The following is an 18,586-nucleotide window of genomic DNA, read 5'->3' as shown; positions in this document are numbered from 1 at the left end:
ACCCTCCTGGATTTATTTTTTAATCTGAGGTACACTCTCCTTATTATCTCCGATCAGATCACCTTTACTTTTACCATTTGAGTATTTCTCATGTCCCCAGTTTCGATCCCTCACAGGCTGAAACTCATGTCGGAAACCGAGCTTTGATTTATGAACTAATTCATAATCATCTGCCATTTCTGCTGCTAACCTTACAGTTTTAACCCTCTGCTCTTCCACATGAGTTCTCACTGCATCAGGAATTGATTTTTTAAACTCCTTCAAAAGCATAATTTCTCTGAGAGCTTCATAGATTATCATAGAATTTACAGTGCAGGAGGAGGCCATTCAGCCCATTGAGTCTGCACCGGCTCTTGGAAAGAGCACCCTACCCAAGGTCAACACCTCCACCATATCCCCATAACCCAGTAACACCACCCAACACTAAGGGCAATTTTGGACACTAAGGGCAATTTATCATGGCCAATCCACCTAACCTGCACATCTTTGGACTGTGGGAGGAAACCGGAGCACCCGGAGGAAACCCACGCACACACAAGGAGGATGTGCAGACTCCGCACAGACAGTGACCCAAGCCGGAATCGAACCTGGGACCCTGGAGCTGTGAAGCAATTGTGCTAACCACTATGCTACCGTGCTGCCCATTGACCAAATTCATGCGTTTGGTCTATTTTCAAAGCCCTCATCCACCTATCAAAATTACTCTGTTTGAGCCTTTCAAACTCCATGTATGTTTGACCAAATTCTTTCCTTAAATTTCTAAACCTTTGGCTGTATGCTTCAGGTACTAGTTCATATGCACCTAAGATTGATTTTTTTCACCTCCTCATACGTCCCAGATACCTCCTCCGGTAGTGATGCAAACACTTCACTAGCTCTACCTATCAGCTTTGTTTGAATTAGTAATACCCACGTGTCCTGTGGCCATTTCATTTGTTTAGCCACCTTCTCAAATGAAATGAAAAAGGCTTCCACCTCCTTCTCGTCAAACCTTGGCAATACTTGGGCATATTTAAATAGATCCCCACCAAGCCTTTGACTTTGACACTCTTTCTCACTATCCTCATCACTATCATCCAACTGTACGTTTCCCTTTACGTCTGCCAATTTTAACTGACTGTCATGTTTCATGGCCATTTTCTGAAGTTCAAACTCTCTCTCTTTATCTTTTTCCCTGATCTGTATCTCCCTTTCTCTTTCTTTTTGTTCTGCTAGGGCTATTCTTTCTTTTCTCTTTTCTTCTCTCTCCTTTTCTTTTTCTTCTCTCTCTCTTTCTTTTTCCTCTCTTTCGTATTCAAGCTGCTTTAATTCTTTCTCATGCTCCAATTGTTTAATTTGTAACTGAATTTTTGCCATTTCCAATGAGTCAAACTGTATCTCAGGCAACTTTAAATGCTTAGCCACAGCCATAATTATCTCATCTTTTCGCATTTTGGCAGGTAATGTTTACTCCAATGTTTTTGCCAAATCTAACAGTCTGCTTTTAGTCTCTGTCCGTAAGGTACTACATGTGACCGTCTCCACCCCCAAAAACTTCAGAGCCTCTGAAAGAACCATTGTCCACAACACACTCCCCACTTAAACTAGAACACCGCACCTGTTAAGCAACCACAATATGCTCACCCCTCACTGTATTTAAGTTCACTAAGCCAATCCAATAGATAGACTTTTATCCCCCTCGAGCCCCCAATACTTTGGGGTAACAAAGTATATCATGGAGTTCACCTGACCCACAACTTTTAATGAAACTAAAACACACCCTGCAGCCTGCTCAAAAAGAAAGTAAAAAGCTGACAGAAATCCCAGCTCCATCCACTCTCTGACATCACTGCAGTAGTAAACACCCATTTCTTAAAGGTACTCTCACATGACAAAATCCTGTGCTGAATCTAAATGCTAACTCAGTGCGAGGAGTAAGTGTGGTAGTAGCCTGTTGCTTCTAAAAAGGGTGGCTCCTGACACAATTGTGGCACTGTAGACCTTTATCTTGGAGCACATGACGACGGTGTAATGTTTGGCAGTGCTTCAAACTCTGTTCCATCCACTGTCTGCCACTTCAGCCCCCTGGGTGTCCTGTCTGGATTAAGAACATGTGGCACTTTGCTAAGAGGCATCCACCTCATCCAGCTGTGGAACGCTCCTCGCTGATAATCATGACTCACCTGGAGACCCTTGCGTTGGCAAGGGGCAGAGAGGTGGACCAGCTGAAGACCTACGGAGGAGGAAATTAATTGAAACCAAGGCTCAAGCAGGTTGCTACACTCACCTGGAGACAGTCGAGCAGCCAAGAGGTGGATCTACTATGGGGGAGCTCACTTTCACCTTCAGTAATTAATGCACACTGAGTTTTGAAAAAAATTGAATAGTGTTGTTAAGCTGTAGGTTCAGTGGCTGGTGAGGAACTGCATTTAGGGAGTGCCTGTAAGTAGCTGGCAATCTACCTGAATTAATAGATGCAAACAGAAGGGAAGTAAGAAACTGCTGGATATTGCTGCTTAGGGACTGAGTCTAAACAACTGGCAGATTACAAAGTGTTAAAAATATTAAGCATTAATAACATGTAGCAAGTGACCAGCTGGTATATCTTTCATTTAAAATAAGATGTATTGGTACTAGTAAGGTGTATTAAGTATTAGCAGTGTTTATCAGTAATACCAAGATTTAATAGTATTAGTAAAGTTTATGTATAGGAGTAAGGTTTATTAGTATTGAGAAAGTTTAACAACATAGTAAGGTTGAAGACCCGTAGCAAGGTTAACAACTAATAGGTAGAGGAAAGGCAGGTTGGCTGCTCCAACCTCTTGAGTGCACAACTTGTGCTATGTAGGAACTCCAGGATGCTTCCTGTGTCCTAGATAACCATCTGTGCAGCAAGTGTCTTCAGTGGCAGCAGCTTGAGCTCTGGATTTCAGAACTTGGGCAGCAGCTGGTGTCAATGCAGTGCACCCATGAGGTTGTGATCTTCATGCATAGCATGTTTATACCTCAACAAAGGTTGGTGGAATTGCGGATAGCGATGAGGACTGTCAGAGGATACAGCAGGATTTAGATTGTTTGGAGACTTGTGCAGAGAGATGGCAGATGGAGTTTAATCCGGACAAATGTGAGGTAATGCATTTTGGAAGGTCTAATGCAGGTAGGGACTATACAGTGAATGGTAGAACCTCAAGAGTATTGACAGTCAGAGAGATATAGGTGTACAGGTCCACAGGTCACTGAAAGGGGCAACACAGGTGGAGAAGGTAGTGAAGAAGGCATACAGCATGCTTGCCTTCAGTGGAAGGGGCATTGAGTATTAGAATTGGCAAGTCATGTTGCAGCTGTATAGAACCTTAGTTAGGCCACACTTGGAGTATAGTGTTCAATTCTGGTCACCACACTACCAGAAGGATGTGGAGGCTTTGGAGAGGGTGCAGAAGGGATTTACCAGGATGTTACCTGGTATGGAGGCCATTAGCTATGAGGAGCGGTTGAATAAACTTAGTTTGTTCTCACTGGAACAACGGAGGTTGAGGGGCGACCTGATAGAGGTCTACAAAATTATGAGGGGCATAGACAGAGTGGATAGTCAGATGCTTCTTCCCAGGGTAGAGGGGTCAATTACTAGGGGGCAAGGGTTTAAGGTGCGAGGGACAAGGTTTAAAGGAGATGTACGACGCAAGATTTTTACACAGAGGGTAGTGGGTGCCTGGAACTTGCTGCTGGAGGAGGTGGTAGAAGCAGGGACGATAGTGACATTTAAGGGGCATCTTGACAAATACATGAATAGGATGGGAATAGAGGGATATGGACCCAGGAAGTGTAGTAGATTTTAGTTTAGGCGGGCAGCATGGTCGGCACATGCTTGGAGGGCTGAAGGGCCTGGTCCTGTGCTGTACTTTTCTTTGGTCTTTGTTCTTTGTGTGACCATTCCGTAGCTTTCGAACATTCAGGGGGTTATGGAATGGGTGAACACCAGACCGTCAAGTAGAAACAGAAAGGCAGTGTAGGAGTCCCCTTAGTGCTGCTGAATTGCTCGCTCCTGGACAACTTAATCACTGCAAACAGTGGGGCATTCCACTGTCCAGGATCTCTCATTCAGCCACCTCATGGGTACCCAACACCAACCATGCGGCCCTCTTTGACCACTCCCCCCATCACTCCCCATGTTCTCCCCAGGAGATAATCAGGTCCTCACATCCCCAATTGCACAGAGGTCCTCCACATGCCAGACCATCTGAACTGGCAGGACTCATTGCAGGATTAACTCGAGCAAAACCGCCGTGAGTGGGCACAGACAGTCGGAATCATACCCAAACTCAGATGCCTCATGCTGTTTGAGGATGGAGCCCTTGAGTTGGCTGGTGAGGAGCAGAACTGCACCTGCACAGAGGGCAAAGAAGGGGCAGCAGATGAAAGTGACAGCCCTCAAGTAATAGTTCAAAATTCACGTGAGTAAAGTTTCTCCCATCAATCTGCCCTTGTAATGCACTAATGTCATTTCACTTCTCAACACTACGAGGGTGACGTCGGCAGTGGAGACCTTGAAACAGAATTTACACTCCATGGCAGGTGATTTCCGCTCCATGGTTCAGCCCATGACTTCTGTGGCTGAGGGCAAGACCTCCATGTGCAGGGCTTCAACTGCATGGTGTAGGCACTAGTGAGAATCTACGAGTGTCAGCGCCAGAGGATGGCAGGGCTTCTGGATCTCACTCCAGCTGCCCCCACGTCCCATGGATAAGCCCAGGGGCACACAAAGGGAATAGGATCAAGTAGGAGCACAGCCCAGGGCCTCCCACCCAAGAGACCCTGAGGTGTCCAGCCCATGTGACTCCCCCTCCCTGAGAGCGATACACCTCCAGCTCTGCTCACTAAGGAAGGCAGCACTGTCACACTAGTGGAGCCCGAAAGTAGGCTTGGGTCTCAAGATTCAGGCCCACCAGGGGCGCACGCCAAGGTCTTCCCAGGCAACAGGATGTGAAGGCAGTAGGTCAGCTCAACCTCAGCAGTGGATCATCCAGATCAAGGGATGGACTCCTCCGTAGAGGGACTCCCAATGGGGACATTCACCACTGGACGACAGCAAGGCACACCAAGGCATAGATCTTGGCTCCAACTATTTTAATTGAACCAAATAAACTAAATTAAACAAACTGAGGGACAAAGTAAAAGGGGCGGCCCCTTAAAGAGATACTGCTTTAAACAAAAACAAAACACAAATGTGACTTAAAATGTTAAACTGAAATGTGATTAAAAGGATCAATAAAGCACGCAAGACCCTGCGGTGCCCACCAAGCACAGAAGGCCTCGATGGTGCCTGTGGATACTGCATGCGGCCAACGAGGGCATGAGCCAGATTGTATCTGTCTTTGACAAAGGGTCATCTGGACTCAAAACGTTAGCTCTTTTCTCTCCCTCCAGATGCTGCCAGAGCTGCTGTGATTTTCCAACATTTACTCTTTAGTTTCAGATTCCAGCATCCGCAGTAATTTGCTTTTATCCAGTGAACTACTGGAGCTGCATATAATAATAAATTGTAAATAAAGTAAGCTTGTTTGGTTCAACCAAACTCGGGATGAACTCTTCATTGCCCTTACAAAAACTGGATTTTTTTTCCTGGAGTTGATAGGCCTGTCCTATGATGAGTAAATTGGGCCTGTAGTCTCTGAATAACATACAGGATTCTGAAGGGGTTTGGCTGGATAGACACTGAGGCGCATTTTTCCGGTCTCGTTGCACTCTTGCTCAAGTGTAATTGGGCTGGTGAATAGGGGGAGAGGCCAAAAAGGGGATCCGTGCTGGGTGCCAAACAGTTTGCAATGCAACCGGCCCACTCCCAGAGGTGAAATCAGGATCTCGCCGTGCTGAGGCAATGTTGCCAGTTTATAATGATGCTCTTTAGAGACGCCAGGTATCAAATGATACCACCACAAGGCTTCACCGGATATCGATCAAAGGACCACACAACCAGTTAGTCAGTTCAAGTTCAAAGATGGCTTACTTACACACAAAGATTACTTCGACATGCAACACAAAACACTACAAGTTAAACTACACCTAACAACGACAATAACCTATACTTAACTTCAGGGCAAACGGCTCTATGCAGATGGACAAGGCCTTTGTCCGGATCTTGCGTGGCTGGGTGGAAGAAGTGGCTCTGTTTCTGCTGGGCTCATCCGTCTGGTAGCGATCATTGGTCTTGAACTTGTCTGTCTGGTCGTTATGCTGCACTTGGGTTGGCATAGGCCGGATCCAAGAGAGACCGAGAACATGGCTGTGTCTCTTCTTATCCCTCTGGGATTTTGCGCTCTTTGGGGCGGTCCTTAACTTGGACCCAATAATCCGACAGGCTTCGATCACTGCCTTTGATTTTGGCCAATAAAGGGGCGGGTGCCTTGATGGCTGGGTGTGTCCTTAGCGGTCATTGACCTTGGCTGTTTGGGCTCCCTGAGCAAAGGGAGTGGCGTCGATTAGTCTGTATCTGTATCGGTTACCTGAGTACAGTTCTTTTGTTCTGGGGAAATGGGCCATTAGAATGCAAATGAGTGGAAGTTTCGATCGCGTCTAGCTATCTGGGTTGCAAATACACACACAAACTCTGAGTCTGTCTGAGTCCTGCATTGGCCATAATTCCCAGGGTCCTTTGCAGGTGGCCATCTGAGATGGCTACAGCAAGAAATCAGTTACCACCACTTAAGCCCCATTTCCATACAATCAAAGAGAGCGACCCCATATCCAACGGCCTCCTGTCATTCAGCGTCCTCCACAGCAAGTTCTCATGCTGGCACCGGATAGTACTCCTTTTAAAAAATGTGAACCTGGTGGAAAGGCCGAGGAGGTGAGTAGCCATCTTTGCTCACAGGCAAAGAGACCAGAGGTGCTGGGATTGCCTTCCCAGTGCTCGGAAGTGGCGGGAGGGGAACTCGGCTGGGAGTGGAGGACAGTCTGCAGGGGTGGGCCGCCATAAGGGATGGGAAGTGGCACTGGGGGAGCAACCGGGGGGCAATCACCTGCCGCACCACCGTGCCAACCCCTGGATCGTGTACCCTGCCTGTCAGCCCCACCAATCACCCATAACCCCCTCCAACCGCTGAGGACGCTGACTCCTTCCCACCCACTTCCCCCCTTCTTCACTGCTGGCCCCCATTTTTTCTTGCTGGGTTTTGCTCCCTCACCTTGTGCCCCGCACCCATGTTTTGTGGAAGCCCTCTTCCAACCCACGGTGGCGAATTTGATTTTCTCCATTTGGAAAAATTCCGATAGGTCAGACAGCCAGTCTGTAGCTTTAGGTGGTGCTGCTGACCGCCAGCCAAGCAGGATTTGATGGCGGGAGATCAGGGAGGCAAAAGCAAGGGCATCCGCCCTCCTCCCCATGAAGAGATCTGGCTGGTCTGATACCTCGAAAACCGTCACATTCGTGCATGGCTCCACCCTCATCCCCACCACTTTGGACATTGCCTCGAAGAAGGCTGTCCAGTACCAGTAAGTCTGGGCAAGACCAGAACATGTGGGCGTGAGGGTAGCATGGTGGCGCAGTGGGTTAGCCCCGCTGCCTCATGGCGCCGAGGTCTCAGTTTCGATCCCCGCTCTGGGTCACTGTCCGTGTGGGGTTTGTACATTCTCCCCATATTTGCCTGGGTTTTGCCAAACAACCCAAAGATGTGCATGGTAGGTGGATTGGCCACGCTAAATTGCCCCTGAATTGGAAAAAAAAATTGGGTACTCTAAGTTTATTTAAAAAAAGAACATGTGGGCGTGGTTGGCCAGGCCTCCTTGGCACTGTTCACATCTATCCTCCAGCTCCGGGAAGAATCTGCTCATTCGGGTTCTGGTCAAGTGGGCTCTATGTATCCCCTTTTAGCTGCGTTAGGTTGAGTCTTGTGCATGTGGAGGTAGAGTTGACCTTGTGCAGCGCTTCGCTCCAGAATCCCCACCCTATTTCGAACCCCAGGTCTTCCTCCCATTTCCTCCTTGTCTTGTCCAGTTCAGTGTCGGCCCTCTCTCGCAGTTGTTTGTACGTGTCACTACAGTTCCCTCTGCCTAGGATGACTGCGTCCAGTAGCTCTTTTAATCGTGTCTGTCGCGGGTATGGCCTTGTTTCCTTCCATAGGATGTTTTTAAGCTGCAGGTCTCTGAGTTTGTTGCCTTTAGCTAGTTGGAATTTCTGCGTCAGTTCGTCCAGTATTGCGACCCTACCGTCAGTGTATAGGTCCCTGACTGTCAATGTCCCCCTGTCCTGTCTCCACCTTTTGAAGGTGGCGTCAGTGAGTGCTGGTGTGAACCTGTGGTTATTGTTGAGGGGGGCTTTGTCTGACATTTCGGTCAGTCTGAATTGCTGCCGTGGTTGGTTCCAGGTCTGGAGGGTGGCTATCACCACTAGGCTGCTGGAGTGTTTCTTGGGCGGGGATGGGAGTGCCACCATGGTGAGGGCCCAGAGAAAGGTCCCCTTGCAGGAGGCCTCCTCCGTGCGCACCCACTCGGCTTCTGGCTCCTTTGTTCATCCTATCACTCTTTCTGCTGTCGCTGCCCAGTGGTAGAATTGTAGGCTTGGCGGGGCTCGCCCTCCCCTGGATTTGATTCTATTTGTGGATCCCCGTCCAGTCATGAGCGATTTGAATCCCCAGGTAGCGGAATTTGTGTTGGGCTTGTTTAAACGGCAGTCCCGCCACTGCTGCCCCTCCCCCTTGCGTGTTCACCGGGGGAAATCTCACTTTTACTCATGTTGAGTTTGTAGCCCGGGAAGGCACCGAACACTTTCAGGAGCGTGATAATTCCTTCCATGCTGCTTTGGGGTGGGTCCGAGATGTAGAGGAGCAGGTCATCCACGTGGAGCTAGACTCTATGCTGTGGACACATACTTAAGGCATCAAACTATGGGAAGAATTACTTTGTGACTCTTCCAAATCTATTCCCATGATCTACTAATGCAGAAGGGATGATTCACTCCATGAACCGCTTCCTCCATGTCTACTTCACAGTGTGCTCCAGAAGATGGTTCCTCTCAGTGCCAAACCTTCCTCTGCTGGCACCTTTCCCAGCAGAATGTTCAATCGACCAACACCAAAGGACGGTTCTGCACAAACAATTTTGCTGATCTTTCATTAGTGTTATGTATCAGAGTAACACCATTGGCTGGTGTAATGTCATGTGTTACACTATGACATTATTGGAACGTTTTGCGTTTTTTTGTGGCGTTCACCATTGTACCTTGTTTAAGCAGCATCTTGTAAATAAACCCTTTTTATTTACTATGTTGTATGAATTCGACCTGTGACACCTCTGAAGGAAATATCAATGGAGAACCAGGCCCATACACAACCGGGAGTGAGGTCAGGAGAAATATCAGCGACTTCCAAGGTAAAATCATTGTTGTGGTATGTAAAAACAACTCTCACGTAAATACTTGGACACAGTACTGTTTGTCGCGAGGCATCGGCGAATCATCTGCTCGATCGCGATAGCTGTTAGCGCAAGTCAATAGCGAGGCACAGAAACAGTTAGTCTGCTTGTGCGTTGTGAGTTTGTCTGCTTTAAACAGAGAGAAAATAAATGGCAGGGAAGACAGGCCGAAGGCTGAGTAGCACAGATCAGAGAGCTGCAATCCAAAAATGGAGACGCGTTTGAGGAAGAGGACGAGACATGGAACTCTTGGTTCCAGTCATTCCTTAAAGTCAATCAGACAGCAGCAGACCTGCACAGTGCAACCTTCCTCAACTCAGTTGGGAGGAAAACATTCATGTTGCTACAGAATTTAGTACATCCACCTAAACCTAGAGACAAGTCATGTGATGAGTTATTGACTGTCTTGCAAGAACATTTATCTCCCCTTCCAGTATTAATAGCTGAAAGATTCTGCTTTCACCATCATGCACAGGAGGAAGGGGACAACATTTCTCAATTTGTTACAACATTGCAGAAGCCAGCAAAGTATTGCAAATTTGGCCAGACTTTGGATGATACACTTCGCAACCGATTAGTTTGCGGCCTCAGGAGTGAAGCGATCCAAAGGACATTGTTGACCAAAGTTGCATTAACCCTACAATCTGCTATAGAAATTGCAATGTCAATGGAACTTGCTGTGAGAAAAGTTTCGCTAATTGGAGTTTGAGATAAAGTACAGAAGATGAAGCCTGTGAGAAACAGATCCACAAAGACACTACCATGTCATCGCTGCAACCAAGTTGAACATATGGCTGGAGATTCTTGGAGCAAGGAAAACAAATGCAAACATTTTGGTAAAGTTGGTCACATTGCCACGGCACGTTGGTCAGGCCAACCTTCATCAGCACAAAAGAAGTGGATGAAGAAAAATACTGCAAAGTCTACAGTGCGAGTTTGCCAGTTACCAAAGTGTCAAGTCAGCTTAAGGAATGTAAGCTCGGTGTTCTAGCAGTACAAGGTGACCAGCAATGATTTTGCGTCTATCCAAAATTAAATGGGAACACAATTAAGATGGAAGTGGATACGGGCGCTGCAATATCAGTTATATCTGAATCGCTATATCGTCAGGAATTGAAGTATCAGCAATTGCAACCAACTGATGTGTCCTTAAGGACATATACCAAGGAGGTTGTGCCGCTGAAGGGCTTCATCAAGGTGACTGTGGAACTTAACGAGCAGAAAGTGGACTTACCTCTTCACATTGTTTAAGGAACTATCCAGCATTGCTTGGGGGATCTTGGTTAAGGAAGATTAAACTGGGCTGTCGTGAACCAACTTGTTGATTCTACAAGTAATCTTCAACCACTTCTGAGAAAGTATTCAAGGAGTCTCTTGGATCCATGACTGGGATCAAAGTGAAACTCAAGATAAAGGCAGATAAGGTGCCTAAGTGTTTTAAAACACATACCCTACGCTATTTGACCTAAAGTGGAAGAAGAACTCGAGAGGTTACTGAAGGCAGGAATCATTGAGCCTGTTACCACCAGCGATTGAGCAACCCCGATCATCCCAGTCTTAAAGAAGGATGATGTGGGATGCCGGCGTTGGACTGGGGTGAGCACAGTAAGAAGTCTTATAACACCAGGTTAAAGTCCAACAAACAAATTCGAAAGAACCTGGTGTTGTAAGACTTCTTAAAGGATGGTTCAGGATGTACATGCGGGGATTTCAAAATGACTATCAACATTGCATTATGTGCTGATCATTACCCCCTACAATGTATCGAAGATTTTTTTGCAGGACTATCAGGAGGCCAAAAATTTTGCAACATTAATCTCTCCCAAGCCTATCTGCAAATTAACGTAGCTGGTGAGTTTCAACCGTTACTGACCAAAGTAACACACAAGAGTCTATTTCGGTACCGGAGGCTTCCATTCAAGATACCGTTAGCACCGGTTCTCTTCCAACAATCTATTGATCAGATCTTGAGAGGGTTAGTGGGGTGCAATGCTACCTGGATGACATTTTGATTACAGGTTCAAATGATGTAGACCATGTGAAGAAAGAACCTAGAAGCTTCTCTTTCAAGGCTGCAACTACATAATCTCAGGGTCAAGGAAGAGAATTGCGAATTTTTTAATTCTTCTATTTACTATCGTAGGCACATTTTCAACTAAGACAGTCTTCAAAAAAACTTAAGAAGAAGTCGAAGATCCTGGATGCTTCATGATCGCAGAATGTAACTCAGTTAAGGTCATTACTAGGATTATTAAATTACTCTGGAAAGGTCGTACTGATTTAGCAACAAGGCCTTTACACACATGGCTTTGTAAAAAACAAGCTTGGCTCTGGACGAAGAATTATGAGGATGCTTCCCAAAATGTCAAAACACCTTTACAGGACTTGCAGTTATTGGTCGATTATAACCCAAAACTGAAGCTGCAGCTTGTTTGCGATACATCACCTTGTGGGGTTGGAGCAGTTGTCGCGCAAAAAATGTCTTCTGGCGAAGAGCAACCAAAAGCATTTCCTTCCATGACATTGATTAACGCTGAATCCAACTATGCTCAACTTGAGAAAGAAGCTCTCAGCATTATTTTTGGTATTAGAAAGTTCCACTGTTATTTATTTGGCCATCAATTTACTCTATTGGCCAACCATCGTCCCTTAACAACAATTCTTGGGCGGCCCAAGGAGATCCCTTCGCTCGCTGCTAGTCGATTACAACATTGGGCATTAATCCTGTCTGGCGCACAATTATGTAATTGAATAGTGAGTCTGAACAGCATGCAGACAGAACACTGTCAACAAGACCAAAAAGATAAGCACGAATCTGATGCAAACTCCAACAACATATTTTATTTGCCTTATGTGGAAAATATTTCGCAACGGCTTCTCAGGTGTGGAAACGTACCCAAACAGATCCGGTGATGGGGAAGGTGTTGGAAATGATTGAGAAAGGGCACTCTGACACAAGAGCATAGAAAAAATCCAGACCTTAAACCCTATTTTATCAGGCACCTTGAGTTGACAGTACAAAATGGAGTATTGTTGTGGGGTCTTAGAGTAATCATTCTGCCCTATCAAATCTAACACTACCATCCAGCTACCAACAGCTTAGCTAAATGTTTCATGTAATCACTCAAGCATGCAGTGAAGGATTTCAGGGATAAAGTCTCTCTACCTAAACGTGTCAATAGCTTTCTAATGACAGACAAAAGCACTCCGCATTCACCAACCCAAAGCTTACCAACTATACTGATGTTAAAAAGGAAACTACGCATATAGTTCAACCTTTTGACTCCCCTTTGACTTCAGAGATACTCAGGCAACAACTTCAGATGCAAATGGCGAGAAGGGAATAACATTCCAAAAGCAGATGTTTTATCATGGGGAAAGTGTTCTTGGGAGAAATTAGCTTAAATGGATTGGCCATGCTAAAATGTCCCCAGGTGGGGTTATGGGATAGTGTGGAGGATTCGGCCTCAGCAGACTCAATGGGCCGAAATGCCTCCTTCCGCGTATCGGGTTTCTATGATTCCTTGAAATTGGACCTCAAGTGAAAAATGAATTCCAGCAATTGTACTCGCCAAAATGATTTCATTTACTGCATAATCTGATGACCAACGAATTTGGTGTCTGCTTGCTGACCAAGTATTATCTGCACGTAGTGAGAGCACATAGTGAACCAGATGTTTACACTACAGAGAGTATGGACAGTGACATGCCTGACTTGAGGACTACAATTGCCTGAATTATGAAATCTGTTATGACAGAATCAGCCAGAGAAAGTTCCTGAGTTGGTTTCATCATATGTAACACCGACCAGTCTACAGGAAGACACTCCTGGTGTCCCTAAGAGCAAAGTTCCTGAATGTTGTGTTCTGCCAAAACGAGACAGACATCCACCCAAGAGACTGTCTTACTAATGTACATATGTATCCGTAACATTACAATGTTAGTTATGGCATAATGTGTTGGATCTATGTTAAAGTGGTTGATTAAGTAAAAATGGTGGGGCACTAAAGGAGTAAAGAGGGAGGGGTGTTGCATATCAGAGTAACACCATTGGCTGGCGTAATGTCACGTGTTATGCAATGACATCATCGCAGGTTTTCATGGGCTTTTGTGGAGTTCACCATTGCACCTATTTGAGCAGCATCTTGTAAATAAACCCCTTGCACTATGTTGTACGAACTCAACTGTGCCCCTTCTGATTCTTTCTCTTTGCAGCTACAACAAAAAAATAACAATTGGCTATTTACTTTGGGACAAACAACCAGTTTGGTGAAAATTGAGCAGCAGCTGTGAAAGGAGCCTGTCACAAAATGCTGAATCTCTTTTGCTGCTATAGTGAGAATACTTGGATTATTTTAGTGTCTTGGCGTATTGATATCTGAAATTATTGCACACAATGGAAGTACAGCTTTTGTTATTATGTAAACAACCCACAGTTATATTTTCAGGTAAGACAAGGGAGGTGAAATTCCATCTGCCTGTGGTCCTTGTTTTCCTACTTCACTCACAGGATATTGGAGAGACATTTCCTTCCAGAATGCTCTCAGCATTTATATGCACCATCTTCTACCTATCTCTGTACTGTCACACTGCTGATGCTTGCAAAGGAGGTGAAGTTCAAAATGGTCAGTGATGCGGAACTGAGGCATACAGGTCAGGAAAGCCCCATGTTTGAACAATAGTCCAATTTGGATGAGATGTGATATTAATGGGACACCATAGTTAGGCATAGTATCCCAAAATCAAGGAGGTTAAAAGGCAACCAAGATTTCTTGCCACGTTGTCAATGATATGTTGTTGTGATATGTGTGGGCAAACAAAGACAAACTCAGTTTGACTGTGTTAGCAGTTAGCTAGATTGTCAGTAGTCACTTGACTTGGACAGGATTAAGGGTATTGGAGAATTCCTGTGCCATCAAACTGTATTGACAATAACAACTTGTTTTATCAAGTAAAACATCCCAAGATGCTTCACAGCAGCATCATAAAACAACATTTGACAATGAGCCACATCAGGAAATATTAGAACATAACCAGGTGCAGTAACATCTATTGAGTTGATTCCCAGGATATCGACCTGCAAATAATGTGTTGAGCACAGCTTCTTGATAGCCAAGGAGGCCCCATTTCCACATGGATGCATCCCTATGTAACCTGATATACCTACAAACAGCAGTCTATGTCAAAAACAACTGATTCAAATTCCAAATGAAAACACAGTGAAGCAGTTAATTTAAAAAAAATCTTTATTCAGTTAGTTCACGTGTTACAATGGCCTGACCGTTTGCATTCAAAAATGCCCAGCGCGACATGATCTTGCGCCTCGTGTGGTCCAGTTCCATTTGGATTGGTCATTGCGGAGATGTGACAAGCTGAGACAAATTCAGCTACTCCGGAGTTACCAATGTGGAATTTCGGCTTATCATGGGCATCTTTCTATGGGATTTGCTATTCTGCCAGTGAGAATGGTTGACAACTTCAACATAACCGGAATTTTGTGCAATCCGACATTGACTCATCATGATTTCACTGTGATTGGTCAAAAAAGGGTAGGTTTAAAAAAGCTTCTTTAGGAAAACGTACAAGTTAGTGAGACACGGAGGCCAGGATTCTCCAGCTGTTGCGGGTTTGCTGACGGCGTGGGATGACTTCAATGGGAAAATCCATTGACAAGTAGTAAATCCCGCCGCCAGGTAATGGTGTGCTGCTGAGAACACAGGGCTAACGGACCGGAGAATCCCACCCAGAGGCTTAGAGAGGGAATTCCGGAATATTGGCATGTGCCAGCTGAATGCATGGCCACCAGTGGTGGAGCAATAAAAGTCAGCAAAACCTCTCAGATGGCCAGAATTGAAGAAGAGCAGATTGGCGCTTACAAAGGCTGGGAGGGGTGAGGTAATATCATACAATGAGTCAGCATATTTAGGAGAGGAAGGAAGAAAACTAAAACCCCTCAGTACTTTTCAGCCACACAAATATTATTTAAACAAAACCAAAACAGTATTTGCATCATTAATTTTGTGAAGGAGAGCGGTTGACTCACAATTCATTCATAAACCAAATCTATCCACAAATCTCTGTTACGGACAGGAGGGGGAGTTCATTTAAACAGCACTAATTTCTCCCCTCACTACCCTTCCATAAACAGAAAGTTGTTTTTGATTTGCTTCCCCATTTATAAGCGCTGGCATAATTTCCCACCTTTCAGTTTTGGTGTGATCCAATTTTCTGTTAATAACCCCAAAGCGAACATAAGAAAGGATGAACTCAAAGGACTAGTTTATTTGCACACTCAGAAAACACAGGAGGAGGGTTATTGCCTCCTTTGCATTCACACAGGGAAATAGGGAGAGAGAAAAGAAAGGTTTCCAATGCAAAGACGCAGGTAAAATAAATATTGGGCGGAATTTTACAGCCCTGTTGCAGGAGGAGCAGGCCCATAAATTGTGGCAAGCTCTTCAGAAGTGCTTTGACTTCGGCAGAAACATAAAATTCCCCCAGCATAAAATTGCACCCATTGTTTTATGTGGGTTCCACAGTTGAAAATCAGATTCCGATTACTTATTCCTTCGCAGAGGATTGCAGGTTGAAAACTGATTCTGGATAATTCATTTTTCCAGACTTTGCCTGATGGAATGGGCATGCAGATATTTTTTTTATTCATTCATAGGATGTGGGTTTCACTGGTTAGACTGGCATTTACTGCCCATCCATAATTGCCCTTGAGAAGGTGGTGGTGAGCTGCCTTCTTGAACTGCAGCAGTCTATGTGGTGTAGGTACCAACAGTGCTGTTAGGGAGTCAATTCCAGTAACAATTATGGAACAGTGATATAGTGCCAATTCAAGATGGGAAGTGACTTGGAGGAAAACTTCCAAGTGGTGGTATACCCATCTATCCACTGCCCTTGACCTTCTTGACGGTGGTGGTCCTCTGTTGGAAGGTGCTGTGTCAGGATCCTACAATGTTCCCCATCAATGGTACACAGCGCTGCCTCTGTTTGTCAGTGGTAGAGGGACTGAATGTTTGTGGAGAAGAATCAGTCTTGTAGGTGATGGTACAGAAGTTTCAGCAGGAGCAGTGTAGTCTGGGTCAGGTGTCCAACCTGAGACAGAACTCTATGTCTGTGAGGTTGCTAGTCAGATGATAAAAAGGCAGACTAAGACTTTGCAGTTGAACAAGGCAATATTACTAATTCCTCAAACCAGAAGACCATGTCGCATGAATCCTGCGTCTCCATGCTGTCTTTGACAAAGATTGTGTATCCTTTGTCTGGGTCCTGGGATTGTCAAATGTCTCAACTATGAGGAATTGAAAGGAAGGTTGCGGAGCAGGAGAGCAGACTCCTGTTGGCCAGCCCGAGTTATGAAAATGAAGGTGGCCTTTGAATAGTTCTCTTTGAATTTGGGCTGGGCAGGCCACAAGGGAGTCATTAGTGGCTCTTCAGGGATAACAATATGTGAGTCTTGAAGATACTGTCAGGTAGCTTCTTTTGTTTGGCGTCACAGACAGATATAGATTTAACCATTTTAGGTCTTTGTCCAGTTTAAAATTTTGAGAGATATCAATAAGTATATCTCTATATATTTTATTTAAAAAGTGGTACATGTGGTCTTAATCACTCACATCTGCCTTTAAAAAATAATTGTCCATGTGATGTTGACTGGAGCCCATTCTGGCAGACAGATTGCAAAACCAGAGCTCACTGAATGTTCAATCAGTCATATTTCAAAACCTCACCCAATCTTTTTCCAAAGACCACTTTGATTCTTAGCCTGTTTGTTCAATCAATCAGATCTCAGGACCAGAAGTCATTCAGATCTCAATATGATCGTTATAGTGTCATGTCTGATTGGTCTTTTTGTGTCTTAACCACGTGCATTGTATCTAAAGAATTCTGGGATATTGTTGCCATGACAATCTCTTGTTCACTTTACTATAGACTCTAATTGTGATTCTTGGAACAGAACATTTTAAAATTCAACGACTCAATAAAAAGTCACAAACTCAACTAATTCTGCCTCCCAATCACTCCAATAGAAAATACATGGCTGAAGAATAGAAGTGCATCAGATATAAGAGTGGAAACCCACATTTTTTTACATATGGGAGAGGGTGGGGATCCCTGTATAGCATTTAGTTGGCAAGTAAACGGACTCTGCTCAGAACAGCTCATCCACCTTACTATTGACGTTGAAACCCTTGACTCGGACATTCTACCTTAACATTGCACTGTTGCCTCAATCAGCACCCACCTCCCACCCACAGGCACCCACCCCGCACCCCATGCGACGCCCACCCCCTCCCCACCCCTCCCCTCAGCATCCAGTCCAATTTTTCTCACATTTCTTAGTCTCACCCAATGCTTCAGTTAGATTACTCCAGCTCTAAGCTGAGCCAATCAGGGGGAGGTGAATATCAAAAGAGAGAGGAACGTCGAGAGAAGAAAAGAAGATCAGGGAAAAAAAAGCAGAGAAGAAACAACATTGAGAAGAGACGATAATAGAAAAGCGGTGAACATTTGTATGAGTCTCTAAACTACAAGGTATCATACAAAAAGTAGCATCTTCTCTTGGCTCCATGCCTGTTCCGTCTGTGTCCTGCTGTTGGTGCTGCCTTGTCACTCTCGCCTCTGTCACTCTAGTGCATCCACCTTCGAAGATTTTCGCTGGTGAGCAACACCATGGGAGATTCTCCAGTGTCTTAAAAAAACAACCGACTGCTCACACAAAGTAAAATCACAAAAACCATTAGATTTCGAGCTGAAGGAAAGTCTGTGGTTGAACAGTCTGGAGGATGAGCATCACTCACTCAGGGTTTGACTGTAAAGACAAAAGTTTTTTTGTAATAAGTTATCAGACTGTTCATTATTCTTTTAAACTCTCACAACAAAACTATGTGGCTCACTTCCTGCCTTAACCTTAACGTTATCAAATAACTGATCAGTGATGAGAGGATGACCTATTACTCTGAAAAGTAATCCTAAACTATTTATCTGTTAAACAGTGATTGTTATCATGGGTTAACTGCTGTCATTATACACTTTAAATGCATTTGGTTTGGACTGGGTTTTGTTTGTGATGTATTGGGGAGAGTTCAGGAGTACTGGTTTCTGATGAGGAATTGCCAAGTTAAAAGATATGACTCACGGATTCCATCTTCCCACCTTCAGCTTTTGTTTGCAGGCAGAGAAGGTTTAAAAC

The sequence above is a fragment of the Scyliorhinus torazame genome, chromosome 10, assembly GCF_047496885.1.
Source record: "Scyliorhinus torazame isolate Kashiwa2021f chromosome 10, sScyTor2.1, whole genome shotgun sequence".
In the NCBI taxonomy this organism is placed as follows: domain Eukaryota; kingdom Metazoa; phylum Chordata; class Chondrichthyes; order Carcharhiniformes; family Scyliorhinidae; genus Scyliorhinus; species Scyliorhinus torazame.
This window is presented reverse-complemented; position numbering follows the sequence as displayed.